Raw genomic sequence first — 15,957 nt, 5'->3', positions numbered from 1 at the left:
TATCCATAAATTCCTTTGATTGCAATTATGTTCTACCTTAGCTTGCTATTACCATGCTCTTAAATTGCTAAATAATGTTTCTGTCAGTCTGTTAACAGTAAGTTCATTTTTTGCCAAGTGAATAGTTAGTGTTCTATGCATCCTATGACCATGTTCTTGACATGAGTAGTTGCACAAGCATGTCTTCTTGCTGTTGGGTGTATTTGCATGCCATGATATGCTTTGTGGTGAGTTGCACAAGCTCGCAAACATGCCTATTTATCGTTGTTTTTGCCATGTCCAGTAAATTCCACTAAGTCTGAGAATCTGTTATAACTTGCAATCTTGATTTGATGAATTCCATTGATCTAGGGGTTATTTGGAGATGCTTAGTAATCGTGTTTTTCCATGTTCAACCAGTACTTATATGCCATGCTTTTGTTTGCTATGTTCTTGCACTGTAACATAATTGTTTCTTGCCTCCAACATGTCAACATGTTATTCCTGCTGACATGTATGCCCTGTTTTTCACTAAGTCATAATCTGCGTTATAAAGTTGCTTTTTTAATTGATCATATTGGCTTAATCTTGAATCCTATGAACCTGAACCATCATGATATTTGAAGTATGTCATCTATAATTTAAGTGCATATTAAGTTTGTGCTCATATGATTCCTGTAGCATATTGTTTCCATGATTGCAAAGTGCCTAGTTGCCGTTTGGGATAGATTGTGTTTGAAACTTGTTTCGTGTGTATGTGATGAACCGTTGCTCCGTTTTGAGCATGATCTATATGAAACTTACTTAGTTTTGCATGTAGTTTTATATTACCTTGTTGCAACCTTGCTTTGGAGTGTTTGTGGTTGTGTGTTGCTTGCATTTGCATCAATGCCATGTTTAACTTGTTTTGCTCATATCTTCTAGGTCGTAGCTCGGAATTAAATGAACTTCATATGCAACTTGATTAGAAAAATGCGTAGATAATCTTGGTGCACTTTAACTTGTTTAATAAATCTAACATTGTGTTTTAATCAGATCAGTACCAATTTCGAAATTTGCATATGGGGAGTTTCCAGAATTGTTATATGTTGTTTCCGGCCTCATTTAAACTTGCTTTGTTGTGATGTTCTTGTATGCATCATCTCTTGCCATGAGTAGCATCATGTAGCCTTATCATGCATCATACTTCGTTGAGCATCATGTCATGTTTATGTGTTGTGTGTTTACCGTGTTGTTTGCTTCTTTCCGGTCGTGCTTCTTCTCGATAGTTCATGTTTCATTGCGATCATGAGGATTTGTTCGACTACGTTGGTTCGGCTACTTCATGGACTCGTTCTTCTTCCTAGCGGGATTTCAGGTAAGATGACCATCACCTTGGATCTCACTACAACCTTTGATATGCTAGTTGTCTCGATGCCATCGCTATGTCGCGCTACCTACCACTTGTTTATCAAGCCTCCCAATAAGCCATGAAATAGCCTATAACCTTTTCCACCATCCTTGCAAACCGTTGTTTCCCTATGTTACCGCTCTGCTCAGCTCCTCTTATAGCGTTGCTAGTTGCTGGTGCAGTTGCAGGTTGTTCCATATTGGGACATGGATATCATGGATATTATGGGATATCACAATATCTCTTATTTAATTAATGCATCTATATACTTGGTAAAGGGTGGAAGGCTCAGCCTTTTTCCTGGTGTTTTGTTCCACTCATGCTGCCCTAGTTTCCATCATACCGGTGTTATGTTCCTTGATTTTGCATCTCTAACACGATGAGGCCTCATTTGGTACAAGGGGATTGAGAGGGTTTCGAGAGGATCAACCCCGCGGGGCCTAAAAACCTCTGAAAACCCCGACGGCCCATTTGTTTCATGTGGTTTGCCCAACCCAATCCCTTCCATCCCCCTTCGACCCCCTTCAATCCACGCGCCTCCCAAGCCTAGAGGGCACAGGCAGGGAACGAGATGGCAAAGCGATGATGCCGCCCCGCCGCCACCGAGAGGAGGCACCCTGCCATCGGGGAGAGACGGGGACTAGGGTTTACGCCACCGCACCGCCGCTCCCTCCCCTTCTCCACTCCCCGAGCAAAGGCGGGGACTAGGGTTTACACCGATGCGCCAACACCGCCTCCCCTTCTCCGCTCTTCCTCTCCGGCGACCCCAGCCACCTCCGAGGCCCTCCTGTTCGTCGATATGCATCGCCGCCCCAGCCCTCCGCCACGGAACCCAAGCTTGCTTGTCCCCTAGGTAAGAGTTGTATTTTATTTCCTATGGATGTACGTGTGCTGCTTAATTCCCCTATATTTTCGACTATATCTTGAATCCCTTGCATTGTTGATGCAAGCCGGGTGTCTCTTTGTAGGTCAATTGACTTCATCTATGATGATCTTGATCTCTAGCTAGTCGATTATGTAGACTTTTGGTTTCAGTTCAGTCCGATTAGACTAATCTGCTGCTATATATAATCTGGGTATCTAATTTGTAGGACAACCGAACCGAATCGCATCATGCATGAGTGTGAGACTGAGTTAAGTACTAGCATAATGCCTAGTGTATTTTTTTAGCTTTTGAACCGAACTAAATCGCATCGTAAAAGGAAACATAGAGAAATTTAAGTACAATTACAGTTTAGTTTCATGCTGCAATTGACGATTGAATTCCATCATTTGATTGCACGCTGATCCCGAAAATTTAAGATATGTTTATTGAATAAGCTTAATCACACTTGTTATTTTATAAAATTTACTACAGAATGGTTGTTCTACGGTGCGAGGGTTAAAAAAAGCTTAATCACAGGATCTGTAAACTACAACGACTCATCCAAAAGTATGCATCATGCAGTTTCATTACTAGTCGATGCGGTGGGACTAGTAATGTTGCTCTGCATATTATCCATTTGCTCCTGGAATTGCAACATACTATTTATGGGCAATGCTATGCTTTCAATACTTAATTGTCTTGTGTGATGCCATTTGCTCCGTTCCTAGAAATAGGATAGCAGTCTAGAATAACTTTATGATGATGATGTTTGCACCCATCCCCTGTTTTTTGTAAATTGTACTCTGCATTGCTTACCAATATTCTTATCTAATTGTGCTGATATAGTCTGTAGGATGGATGAACTAGTACAATGTACACCTCATGCTGGTTATCTGGGAGCACCGATCACCTGTTTGTTTGTTTGTTTGTTTGTGAATCTTGTTCTGTGTTGCATTAGCTTACTAGTAGTACGCTTGTTATCTTGGGAGCATCATCCATACTAGTACATGTAGTTCATTACTATCTATTCGTCTAGCTAGCTAGCTAACTTGGTCCATTTCTGTTGAACTGAATCTATGTACTGAACCTTCGCTAACTTGATCTCCCTCCATGGACCTTGTAGCCTCTTCCACGCTCCACCAGCATCAGCCTTCTCCACGCCTCGCAGCCATCAGCCTCCTTCACACCTACCGAAGAGCTGGTATTTTCCCCGATAAGATGTAACTTTTTCTTTTCATGTTATCACCATCATAAATCATTTGAGAATAAGTTTTATTGTGATTACTTGCAGTAGCAAACTGAATCTATGTACCAAATTAGTCTTGGCGGCAAGATATGTATGGATCATTTTAGAAACAATCGATGAATTTTAGAAATAGTGATCTCAGACCTTGCTAACTTGTTCTTTATAACACGAATGCTATTTATAAGAACTTGGTCCATTTCTGTTGAACTGAATTATGTAATGGACCTTGCTAACTTGTTCTTATTTTGACAGAGATCGATGTTTTCATGTAGAGTTATTACGAGTATTTGCTTTTGGCCTTCTTTTATGTGGACTCAAGATCGATGTTTTCATGCAGAGTTATTACAAGTATTTGCTGCTTCCAGGCCGGAGTTAGATGGTAACAAAGGAAAGAGCTCAATTGCCAATGGCAACATGAAATGCAGCCACCGAAATACAAACATGGCTACCACCTATGTTAAACTTTGGTTGTAACAGAATATTATGAGGACATGTTGTTCTTGTAACAAAATAATCTGGGAGCAAGTTATAATCTGGGAGTAACCTGTTCTTGTAACAGAATATTGTGAGGACCGACATGGTTAGAGTTGTTAAACTAGCAAAGATGGGATTTTTAATTGCACTGTTGCCATCAGTCTATTATATCAAACCCCGTCTACCAAACATGTTTTTATGGAAGGGGATTGGAAACTTGGGGATGTGAGGGGAATTGAGGGGATTGGGTGGAAGGAAGGGATTCACCAAATCCTCCTGAATCTCCGCCTCCCAAAACCTCTCAAATTCCCTTGTACCAAATGAGGCCTGAGGGTTTATGGGTCCCTCTTGATAGTTCGCTTTGAATAAAACTCTTCCAGCAAGAACCAACATTGGTTTTACCATTTGCCTAATAACAACTAAAACTTGCATAGGGACCTACCGGCCCCCGAGGTCTCTTAATCCACCCACGTGCCAATGCTCCTCATGAGTGTTGGTCCAAACCAGGCGATGTCCAGCGCCCCCTAGGCAGCCAGGGTCTCAGCCAACCCGATGTCTTGCCCATCCGGTGTACCATGAGAATGAGATACGTGCGACTCCTATCAGGCTAGGTCAGTGCATCGGGAGGTCTTGCTGGTTTTGTTTTACCATTGTCGAAATGTCTTGTGCACCGGGATCCCGAGTTTGATCGGATGTCCCGCGATGGAGGATTGTCTCCGTGGATCGTGAGCTTGTCATGGGCTAAGTTGGGACACCCCTGCATGGTTTAAACTTTCGAGAGGCGTGCTCGCGGTTATGTGGTAGATGGGAATTTGTTAATATCCGGTTGTAGTGGACTTGAACTAAACTCAACTAAAATACACCAACCGTGTGTAACCTATATGGCTTCTTCTCTCTCTTTGATTCTCAATACCATGTTCTCCTCGATGTTCTTGGAGATCTATTCGATGTAATACTCTTTTGTGGTGTGTTTGCCGAGATCCGATGAATTGTGGATTTATGATCAGCTTATCTATGAATATTATTTGAATCTTCCCTGAATTCTTATATGCATGATTTGATATCTTTGCGAGTCTCTTCGAACTATCGATTTGGTTTGGCCAACTAGATTGGTTTTTCTTGCAATGGGAGAAGTTCTTACCTTTGGGTTCAATCTTGTAGTGCTCGATCCTAGTGACAGAAGGGGAACCGACACGTATTGTATTGTTGCCATCGAGGATACCAAGATGGGGTTTTCATCATATTGCTTGAGTTAATTCTGCTACATCATGTCATCTTACTTAATGTGTTACTCCGTTCTTTTGAAATTAATACTCTAGATGCAGGCAGGTGTCAGTCGATGTGTGGAGTAATAGTAGTAGATGCGGAATCATTTTGGTCTAGTTGACACGTACGTGATGCCTATATTCATGATCATTGTCTTAGATATCGTCATAACTTTGCACTTTTCTATCAATTGCTCGGCAGTAATTTGTTCACCCACCGTAATATTTTCTATCTTGAGAGAAGCCTCTAGTGAAACCTATGCCCCCCAGTTCTATTTTCCATCATATAAGTTTCCGATCTACAATTTTAGTTTCCTATTTACTTTCTTTGCAATCTTTTACTATCCGTCCCATAAACCAAAAGTACCAAAAATATTACGTTACCGTTTATCCATCTATATCAGATCTCGCTTTGCAAATAACCGTGAAGGGATTGACAACCCCTTTGTCACGTTGGCTGCAAGTTGGTGTTTGTTTGTGCAGGTATTCGGTGGCTTGTTGTGTTGTCTCCTACTGGATTGGTACCTTGGTTCTTAAAAACCAAGGCAAATACTTACTCTACTTTGCCGCATCACCCTTTCCTCTTCAAGGGAAAAACCAACACAAGCTCAAGAGGTAGCAGGAAGAATTTCTGGCGCTGTTGTCGGGGAGATCTACGCCAAGCCGAGACATACCAAGTAACCATCATAAACTCTCACCCCTCGCATTACATTATTTGCCATTCGCCTCTTGTTTTTCTCTCCCCCACTTCTAAAACGATTTTCGAAAAGATTTGCCTTTTCTTCGCCTTCTTTCCGTATGTCTTTTTGTTTGTGTTTCCACATGCCTTCTATCTTCTTGCATCTTTGCTTGCTAAAAATCTATTGATGTGGATCCACTTAAATTTTTCTACTTGGATCATCTTCGATCTATTTGTGCACGTGCTGAAACCCCAACTAGTTTAGTTGAGGGAAAATCTTTAGATGAGCATGCTCATTTTGTGCATCATCGTTTGTCTGAAAAAGGGAGACTCTTATGGAATCAAATAAACAGTTTGCTATGCTATGCTTGGAATCTTTGTGAATTTTTTTATTTTACTTGTTGCTCTAAGAACCCTAAAAAACACCTTCCCTACCTATGTGAGTTTAATGATAATGAAATCTTATCTTCTTATGAAAAGGGTGTTTATAGTTACTATGATATTGAACAAATTGAAGAATTTCTTGCTTTTTAGGGTGCTTATGAATTTGCTTCTTTGATTGAAACGTATGATATTACTCTCTACAAATCTGAAAACTTGGACATACTTAAATATTGCTAAGAAAACTATGCTCATAATGCCTATGTCAAAGAATTTATTGAGAGAATGACCATTGCTTTGGAAGAAAATAATGATATGCATGAATCTATAGATAGTTATGATTCCAATGATTTGATTGAAATATCTCTTGATGAACATGATGCTTGGTACTCTTGTGGCCATGATGCCAATATTTATGGAGATGAATTGGCTATAGTTCCTTATGTTAAACACGAGATTATTGCTATTGCACCCATACTTGATAGTTCCTTGAATCAAAAGCATGATTGCAATGATTTTACTATGGATTATATTAATGTCAATTGTGTTAATAATATGCAAAATCCCAAACTTGGGGATGCTAGTTTTGCTATGTCTACTACTTAATGCAATGATCATGATTGGGGTGATAATGCTTCTTATGACCTTGAAAATTTATTTAAACCTCATGATGAATTTGATATTGATAATATTTGCGATAATATTGAAAGTGGGTTTGGAAGAGTGTAAAATTTAGGAATTATGATCCCACTACTTTGGAGATTGATCGATCTTATGAAGTTTTTGATAAAAGTGAGTTTGGAGAGGTCATGACTTTATTTTATGATAATCCCACTATTTTGGAAGAGTGCAACTTTGCATGCATGAGGATCATAAAGAGAAAATTTTATGTGATAGCTATATTGTTGAATTTGATTATGATCTTACATGTAATTATTATGAGAGAGGGAAATATGGTTGTAGAAATTTTCATGTTGCTAAATTACCTCTTGTTATGTTGAGATTGCTATTGTTTCTTTCTTCTTCCTTGCATATGCTAGATCTTGCTTGTCTTGCTAATTTGTTTTCCTATAAAATGCCTATGCATAGGAAGTATGTTAGACTTAGATGTGATTTTCATATGCTACATGATGCTCTCTTCGTGTTTCAATTGCTATCTTTTATGTGAGCATCATTGAAATCTCATTGCCTAGCTAAGGGCATTAAACAATAGCGCTTGTTGGGAGGCAACCCAATTTTATTTATTTATTTGCTTTTTAGGTTCTGTTTTGCAATAAATAATTCATCTATCCTCTGGTTAGATGTGGTTTTATGTTTTAATTAGTGTTCGTGCCAAGTAAGACCTTTGGGATAGCTTACGGTGATAGTTGATTTGATCCTGCTGAAAAACAGAAACTTTTGCACCCAGGAGATTAGTTTTCATTTTTAACAGAAGCACGATAAAATACTGATTCTTTTTGCAAAGCATTAATAAAGAAATTTCTTAGGACTTCCTGTTTTCTCAGGATTTTTGGAGTAACAGAAGTACTCCAAATATCAAGATTGCTACAGACTGTTCTATTTTTGACAGATTCTGTTTTCCGCGTGTTGTTTGCTTATTTTGATGAATCTATGGCTAGTATCGGGGGGTATGAACCATGGAAAAGTTGGAATACAGTATATATTACACCAAAATAAATAAATAATGAGTTCACAACAGTATCAAAAGTGGTGATTTATTTTCTTATACTAACGGAGGTTACGAGATTTTCTGTTGAAGTTTTGTGTTGTGAAGTTTTCAAGTTTTGGGTAAGGATTTGATGGACTATGGAATAAGGAGTGGCAAGAGCCTAAGCTTGGGGATGCCCAAGGCACCCCAAGGTAATATTCAAGGACAACCAATAGCTTAATATTGGGGGTTCCCCGGGAAGGCATCCCCTCTTTTGTCTTCGTCTATCGGTAACTTTACTTGAGGCTATATTTTTATTCACCACATGATATGTGTTTTGCTTGGAGTGTCCTATATGATTGGAGTCTTTGCTTTCTAGTTTTCCACAATAATCCTTGATGTATACACCTTTTGGGAGATACACACATGAATTGTGATTTATTAGAATACTCTATGTGCTTCACTTATATCTTTTGAGCTAGGCAATTTTGCTCTAGTGCTTCGCTTATATCCTTTTAGAGCATGGAGGTGCTTTTATTTTATAGAAATTGATGAACTCTCGTACCTCACTTATATTATTTTTAGAGTCTTTTAAGACAGCATGGTAATTTGCTTTGGTTATAAAATTAGTCCTAATATGATAGGCATCCAAGAGGGATATAATAAAAACTTTCATATAAAGTGCATTGAATACTATGAGAAGTTTGATTGCCTTCCTTATGAGTGGCGGTCGGGGACGAGCGATGGTCTTTTCCTACCAATCTATCCCCCTAGGAGCATGCGCATAGTACTTTGTTTCGATGACTAATAGATTTTTGCAATAAGTATGTGAGTTCTTTATGACTAATGTTGAGTCCATGGATTATACTCACTCTCACCTTTCCGCCATTGCTAGCCTCTCTTGTACCACACAAATTTCGTCGGTATCATAAACCCACCATATACCTTCCTCAAAACATCCACCATACCTACCTATTATGGCATTTCCATAGCCATTCCGAGATAAATTGCCATGCAACTTTCCACCGTTCCATTTATTATGACACACATCATCATTGTCATATTGCTATGCATGATCATGTAGTTGACATCGTATTTGTGGCAAAGCCACCGTTCATCATACTTTTTATACATGTTGCTCTTGATTCATTGCACATCCTGGTACACCGCTGGAGGCATTCATATAGAGTCATATTTTACTATAGTATCGAGTTGTAATTTTTGAGTTGTAAGTAAATAGAAGTGTGATGATCTTCATTATTAGAGCATTGTCCCATGTGAGGAAATAAAAAATAAAAAAGGAGAGAAAGGCAAAAAAAAGAGAAGGCCCAAAAAAACGAAAAAGAAAAAAAGAAAAAAAGAGAGAAAAGAGAGAAGGGACAATGTTACTATCCTTTTTGCCACACTTGTGCTTCAAAGTAGCACCATGATCTTCATGATAGAGAGTCTCCTATATTGTCATTTTCATATACTAGTGGGAATTTTTCATTATAGAACTTTGCTTGTATATTCCAACGATGGGCTTCCTCAAAATGCCCTAGGTCTTCATGAGCAAGCAAGTTGGATGCACACCCACTTAGTTTTTCTTTTTGAGCTTTCATAAACTTATAGCTCTAGTGCATCCGTTGCATGGCAATCCCTACTCACTCACATTTGTATCTATCGATGGGCATCTCCATAGCCCGTTAATATGCCTAGTTGATGTGAGACTATCTCATGTATTGCGTGAAAGTTGAAAATGTTTGAGAACATCAAAAGTATGAAACAATTGCTTGGCTTGTCATCGGGGTTGTGCATGATTTGAATATTTTGTGTGATGAAGATGGAGCATAGCCAAACTATATGATTTTGTAGGGATGAGCTTTCTTTGGCCATGTTACTTTCAAAAGACATAATTATTTTGTTAGTATGCTTGAAGTATTATTGTTTTTATGTCAATATTAAACTTTTGTTTTGAATCATACGGATCTGAACATTCATGGCACAATAAATAGAATTACATGGATAAATATGCTAGGTAGCATTCCACATCAAAAATTCTGTTTTTTTTAATTTACCTACTCGAGGACGAGTAGGAATTAAGCTTGGGTTTGCCTGATACGTCTGCAACGTATCTATAATTTTTGATTACTCCATGCTATTATATTATTTGTTTTGGATGTTTTGTATGCATTAATATGCTATTTTATATGATTTTTAGGACTAACCTATTAACCTAGAGCCCAGTGCTAGTTTCTGCTTTTTTCCTTGTTTTAGAGTTTCGCAGAAAAGGAATACCAAACGGAGTCCAAACAGAATGGAACTTTCGCGATGATTTTCTTGGACCAGAAGACACCCAGGAGACTTGGAGTGCAAGTCAGAAGAGCCATGAGGAGGCCACAAGGGTGGAGGGCACGCCCCCGACCATGTGGGCCCCTGACCTAGATCTTCCTCCTATATATTCTCAAATACCCCAAAACCTTCCAGGGGAGCCACAAAACCACTTTTCCACCGCCACAACCTTCTGTACCCATGAGATCCCATCTAGGGGCCTTTTCGGCATCCTGCCAGAGGGGGATTCGATCATGGAGGGCTTCTACATCAACACCATTGCCTCTCTGATGAACCTTGAGTAGTTTACCATAGACCTACAGGTCCATAGCTAGTAGCTAGCTGGCTTCTTCTCTCTCTCTTTGATTCTCAATACCATGTTCTCCTTGATGTTCTTGAGATCTATTCGATGTAATACTCTTTTGCGGTGTGTTTGCCGAGATCCGATGAATTGTGGATTTACAATCAACTTATCTATGAATATTATTTGAATCTTCTCTGAATTCTTGTATGCATGATTTGATATCTTTGCAAGTCTCTTGGAACTATCGATTTGGTTTGGGCAACTAGATTAGTCTTTCTTGCAATGGGAGAAGTGCTTAGCTTTGGGTTCAATCTTGCGGTGCTCGATCCTAGTGACATAAGGGGAACCGACATGTATTGTATTGTTGCCACCGAGGATAACAAGATGGGGTTTTCATCATATTGCTTGAGTTAATTCTGCTACATCATGTCATCTTACTTAATGCATTACTATGTTCTTTTGAACTTAATACTCTAGATGCAGGCAGGAGTCGGTCGATGTGTGGAGTAATAGTAGTAGATGCAGAATCATTTCGGTCTAACTGAAACGGACATGATGCCTATATTCATGATCATTGCCTTAGATATTGTCATAACTTTGCGCTTTTCTATCAATTGCTTGGCAGTAATTTGTTCACCCACCATAATATTTCTCTCTTGAGAGAAGCCTCTAGTGAAACCTATGGCCCCCGGGTCTATTTTCCATCATATAAGTTTCTGATCTACAATTTTAGTTTCCTATTTACTTTCTTTGCAATCTTTTACTTTCCGTTCGATAAACCAAAAATACAAAAAATATTACTTTACTGTTTATCCATCTATATCAGATCTCGCTTTGCAAATAACTGTGAAGAGATTGACAACCCCTTTGTCGCATTGGGTGCAAGTTGGTGTTTTTTTGTGCAGGTATTCGGTGGCTTGTTGCGTTGTCTCCTACTGGATTGATACCTTGGTTCTCAAAGACTTTGCTGCATCACCATTTCCTCTTCAAGGAAAAAACCAACACAAGCTCAAGAGGTAGCACACCCTTCTTGTTTACTTCGCGACCATCAGTTATCTATATCTTCAATGTTAAACACACTAGTGGCGGTTCCCAAGCGATAAAGTAAAGGTTTTGACTCTGTAGGAGTTTTATTTGATTATTTGAAAGATCAATTATTTTTGCAATTTGGGACTGGGCATTCCCTATTGCAGCCCTTTTCTCATGCGATGGTGAGTGAATAGACACCCATCCTGAGAATAACCTACTTAGCATGGAAGATACCGAATGCCTCCTGTCGCTCTATGAACGATCCAGGCACACAGAAATGATATTTATTTGAAGTTTTAGATATGGCACATGCAAATTTACTTAGGACGGCAGGGTGATACCGCATATAGGTAGGTATCGCGGACACATCTGGAATAACTTGGGTTCAAGGTTTTGGATGTATAAGCAGAGTTCCCACTTAGTACATGCAAAGGCTAGCAATTAGATTGAGAAGCGGCCATCTAGAGAGCAACAACGGTCTTGAACATGCATTACGCATAAGTAACATTGGACACTAGCATGAGTAGGATATGAACACCATGAACATAAATATCATAGAGGCTATGTTGGTTTTGATTCAACTACATGCATGAACATGTGCCAAGTCAAGCCACTCGAACATTTAGAGGAGGATACCATATCATCATACTACATCACAATCATTTTAACGCAATGTTGACATCCAATATAAATCAATATCCACTTCTAGCTACTTATGCATGACATGAGAAACTATAATCTCTAATTGTCATTACAAACATGTTTAATCATAATTGACTGAATCATGGATACTAGGTTAAACATATCTACAAAACAGAACAAGTCGAGTTCATACTCGTCTCTCTGCCACGGCCAGTTCATCAAATATCGTAATTATTGCCTTTCACTTGCACGACCGAACGATATGAAAATTATAATAGTGCAAGTGTGTCATGGACTAAGCTGTAATCTACAAACATTTTATTTAACAGGGCAAGATAATGTAAAATGGGCTTTTTGTAATATCAACAATAATGCATAGGAGAGCCACTCAATATTTTCATCATGGTCTTCTCCTCGGTATGACTCAATAAAAAGAAAAGAAATTCAGAGAAACACACTGAAATATTTTTGGAGTTTTTGGTTTTCTTGAACAAGCAAATAAAAGGGGAAGCGAAAACGAGAAAACTATTTACACAGGAAAGCTCCCAACAAGCAAAAGAAGAACAAGGAAATCGTTTTGGGTTTTCGTTTTAGTGATACAGCAAACTACTAGAAAGAAAAATCAAAAAGATGCAGGAAATATTTTTGGATTTTCTCGAAGTTTTTCAAACACACAAGAAGAAAGCGAGAAAATAAATTTAACATGGATAATACAATGAAAAAGTGTGGACACCGACAAATGAAATGTGTGAACATGAATGTAAAGTCGGTGGAAATACGTACTCCCCCAAGCTTAGGCTTTTGGCCTAACTTGGTAATCAATCACTAGCATGCATAGTAGTCGGTGTGATAGCTCACAGAGGCTCTCGGTGCAGATGCCTCAGCCTGCCGTGCGGCCACAACCGCCTCGTTATGAGCTCGGGCCTCGCTCTCAAGAACAAAATGTCTTCCCCTACTGTGATAATCAAAGAGAGCAGGCGCAGGAAAATATGTGTACACAATGGAACTTTGATTAAACAATAAGTTATAGGTTAAATTATGGGGATCACCTTTAAGGATCTTATGACGTTACATAGCATCAAAGTCTAAATACTGTGTGTGTAAAATAGGGTCATAGGGCAAAGGTGAAACACCCAGCTCTCGTGCTAAACGTGTGGCATAAATTTCACCATAGAAATAACCACTATTAGCGTTGTGTTGCAACTTGCGTGCAGCAATCGCTTGAAGGTTATAACTTCTGTCACCGGTTAGGGCGGTGTGTATGAGGCTCAAGTCTGGAGCACAAAGTGTACTACAACTTGTTTGCCTACAATACATTTTCCACTAAAATAATGCAAAGTACTAGATTCCGGGAAAATGAATGCTCTTTATTCGACCTTGCATCACTCCCCTAGTCTCTTCGTAGCAAAGACTAGTCAAGAACGCTTGAAACTCAGACCTCGATGGTTCTTCAAGCGGACCCCAGAATGGGATTTTGCAATGGTAAGAAAATCTCTCTAAAGATATGGTAAATGGATTTTCATACAGTTTAAATGACACCCTAGACTCGCGGAAATGGAATTTAAATCTTTTGACAAATGATAGTGTGAGAGTGAGGTGTTGATTGCACTTATCTGAAATGTAGGGGCCTGGATCGGCATTGTGAACATACTGCTCAAATTCCTCCTTAATGCCCACACTCACCATATAATCGTCGCATGGCCATAAGCATGTTTTGGTGGCGGCATCTCGTATGGAACTTTCACTTGGTTCAACATAAGAACGACGAACGGAGATGTCACTAGAAGATGGCTCCTAGGATATCATCCTAGAAGAACTCCTTCCAAATAGGTTCATCATGTTCGCGTACAATTTTCTGAAAATTTTGGGTGATAAAAATTTATCAGCAAAACTTTATAAGATTGGTAGCAACTACTCATAGAGATGCATAGAGGCCATAGAAAGCATTCAAACTACTTAAAACTATAAGAATTCAACATGAAAGCTCATCTACAACAGCACCAAGAGTAGCTAATTATTCAAAATATAAACCACTAAAGCAAAAACCAATTGGAAAAACGAAGGAGTCACATACCAAGCAACAATTCCTCGAAACAGTTTCCAAAACGGAGCTTCGCGCAAAGAGATCGAAATCCGCGGGTTTAAGAGCAAGAAACACGAGGGAGAGCAATGGTGATTTTTTTCTGGAGGTAGGTGGTGATGTGGGATGAAGAGATAAGTGAGGGGGCCCATGTGGGGACCACAACCCACGAGGGCGTGCCTGAGGGTCCTGGCACGCCCAGGTGGGTTGTGCCCACTTGGTGCACCTCCCTCTGATGTTATTTGCACCAAAAATTCTTAAATATTCAGAAAAAATCGTATTAAAATTTTATAGCATTCTGAGAACTTTTATTTTTGTGTCATTTTTTTATTGCATGAGAAATTCAGAAAACAGACAAAACATGGCATTTTATTTTATTTAACTAATAAAAACAAAATAAAAGGTAGGGATATAAGGTAGTGCTCACTAAATTCATCAACTTCATACCTCTCAAAAATTATCCATTAATAAGGTTGATCAAGTCTTATTAACAACCACTTTCGTTTAGCATAAAACCGAAGAACTTTCGTAAATCACTAAGTTACCTCAACGAGGATATGCATGTCCCCAACAATAAGCATTTCATATTTCTTTTTAACGGTAGGTAGAGGTAGTTGAAAACTTCCAATAGTGATTGTCAAAGATTTTTCAATGACATTAATACCATCACTTGTAATTGTTTCTTCGGGAAGTGCACCGTATGCTCATTACCATTGATATGAAAAGTGATCTTGCTTTTATTGCAGTCAATAACAGCCCCTGCAGTATTCAAGAAGAGTCTACCAAGGATAATCGACATGTTGCCATCCTCGGGCATCTCAAGTATAACAAAGTCAGTTAAAATAGTAACATTAGCAACAACAACGGGCATATCCTCACAAATACCGATAGGTACCGATGGTATGGCAGTAAATTTGTCAGCCATTTGCAAAGTTATTTTAGTAGGTGTGAGTTTATTCAAATCAGTTCTTTTATATAAAGAGAAAGGCATAACACTAACACCAGCTCCTAAATCACATAAAGCACTTTTCACATAATTTCTTTTGATGGAGCAAGGTACGGTTGGTATTCCCGGATCTCCAAGTTTCTTAGGTACTCCATCTCTAAAAGTATAATTAGCAAGCATGGTGGATATTTCAGCTTCCGGTATTTTTCACTTATTGGTGATGATGTCTTTCATGTACTTTGCATAAGGAGGCATTTTCAAGATATCGGTGAAGCGAGTACGCAAAAAGACTTTCGTCATCATTTCAGCAAAGCGTTCAAATTCTTCATGATCTTTCTTTTTAGTTGATTTAGGTGGAAAGGACATAGGTTTTTGAACCCACGGTTCTCTTTCCTTACCATGTTTTCTAGCAACAAAGTCTCTTTTATCATATCTTTTATTCTTAGGTTGTGGGTTATCAAGATCAACTGTTGGTTCTATCTCAACATCATTGTCTGGTTCTTTATTATTTGTTTGAACCTCATCATTATCTTTTTGATTATCAGAAGGTGAGTGTTCACTACCAGGTTGAGTTTCAGCGTCAGAGATGGAAACTTCATTATCAGGATGTTTTTCTACTTCAGGTTCACTAGAGGCATGCACAGTCCTATCTTTTTTTTCTTCTTTTTCTTTTTAGGAGGACTACATGCATCGGTGTTAACTCTTTGAGAGTCTTGTTC

Source organism: Triticum urartu, chromosome 1 (assembly GCF_003073215.2).
Source record: "Triticum urartu cultivar G1812 chromosome 1, Tu2.1, whole genome shotgun sequence".
Lineage (NCBI taxonomy): Eukaryota > Viridiplantae > Streptophyta > Magnoliopsida > Poales > Poaceae > Triticum > Triticum urartu.
Note: the sequence above shows the minus strand (reverse complement) of the source record.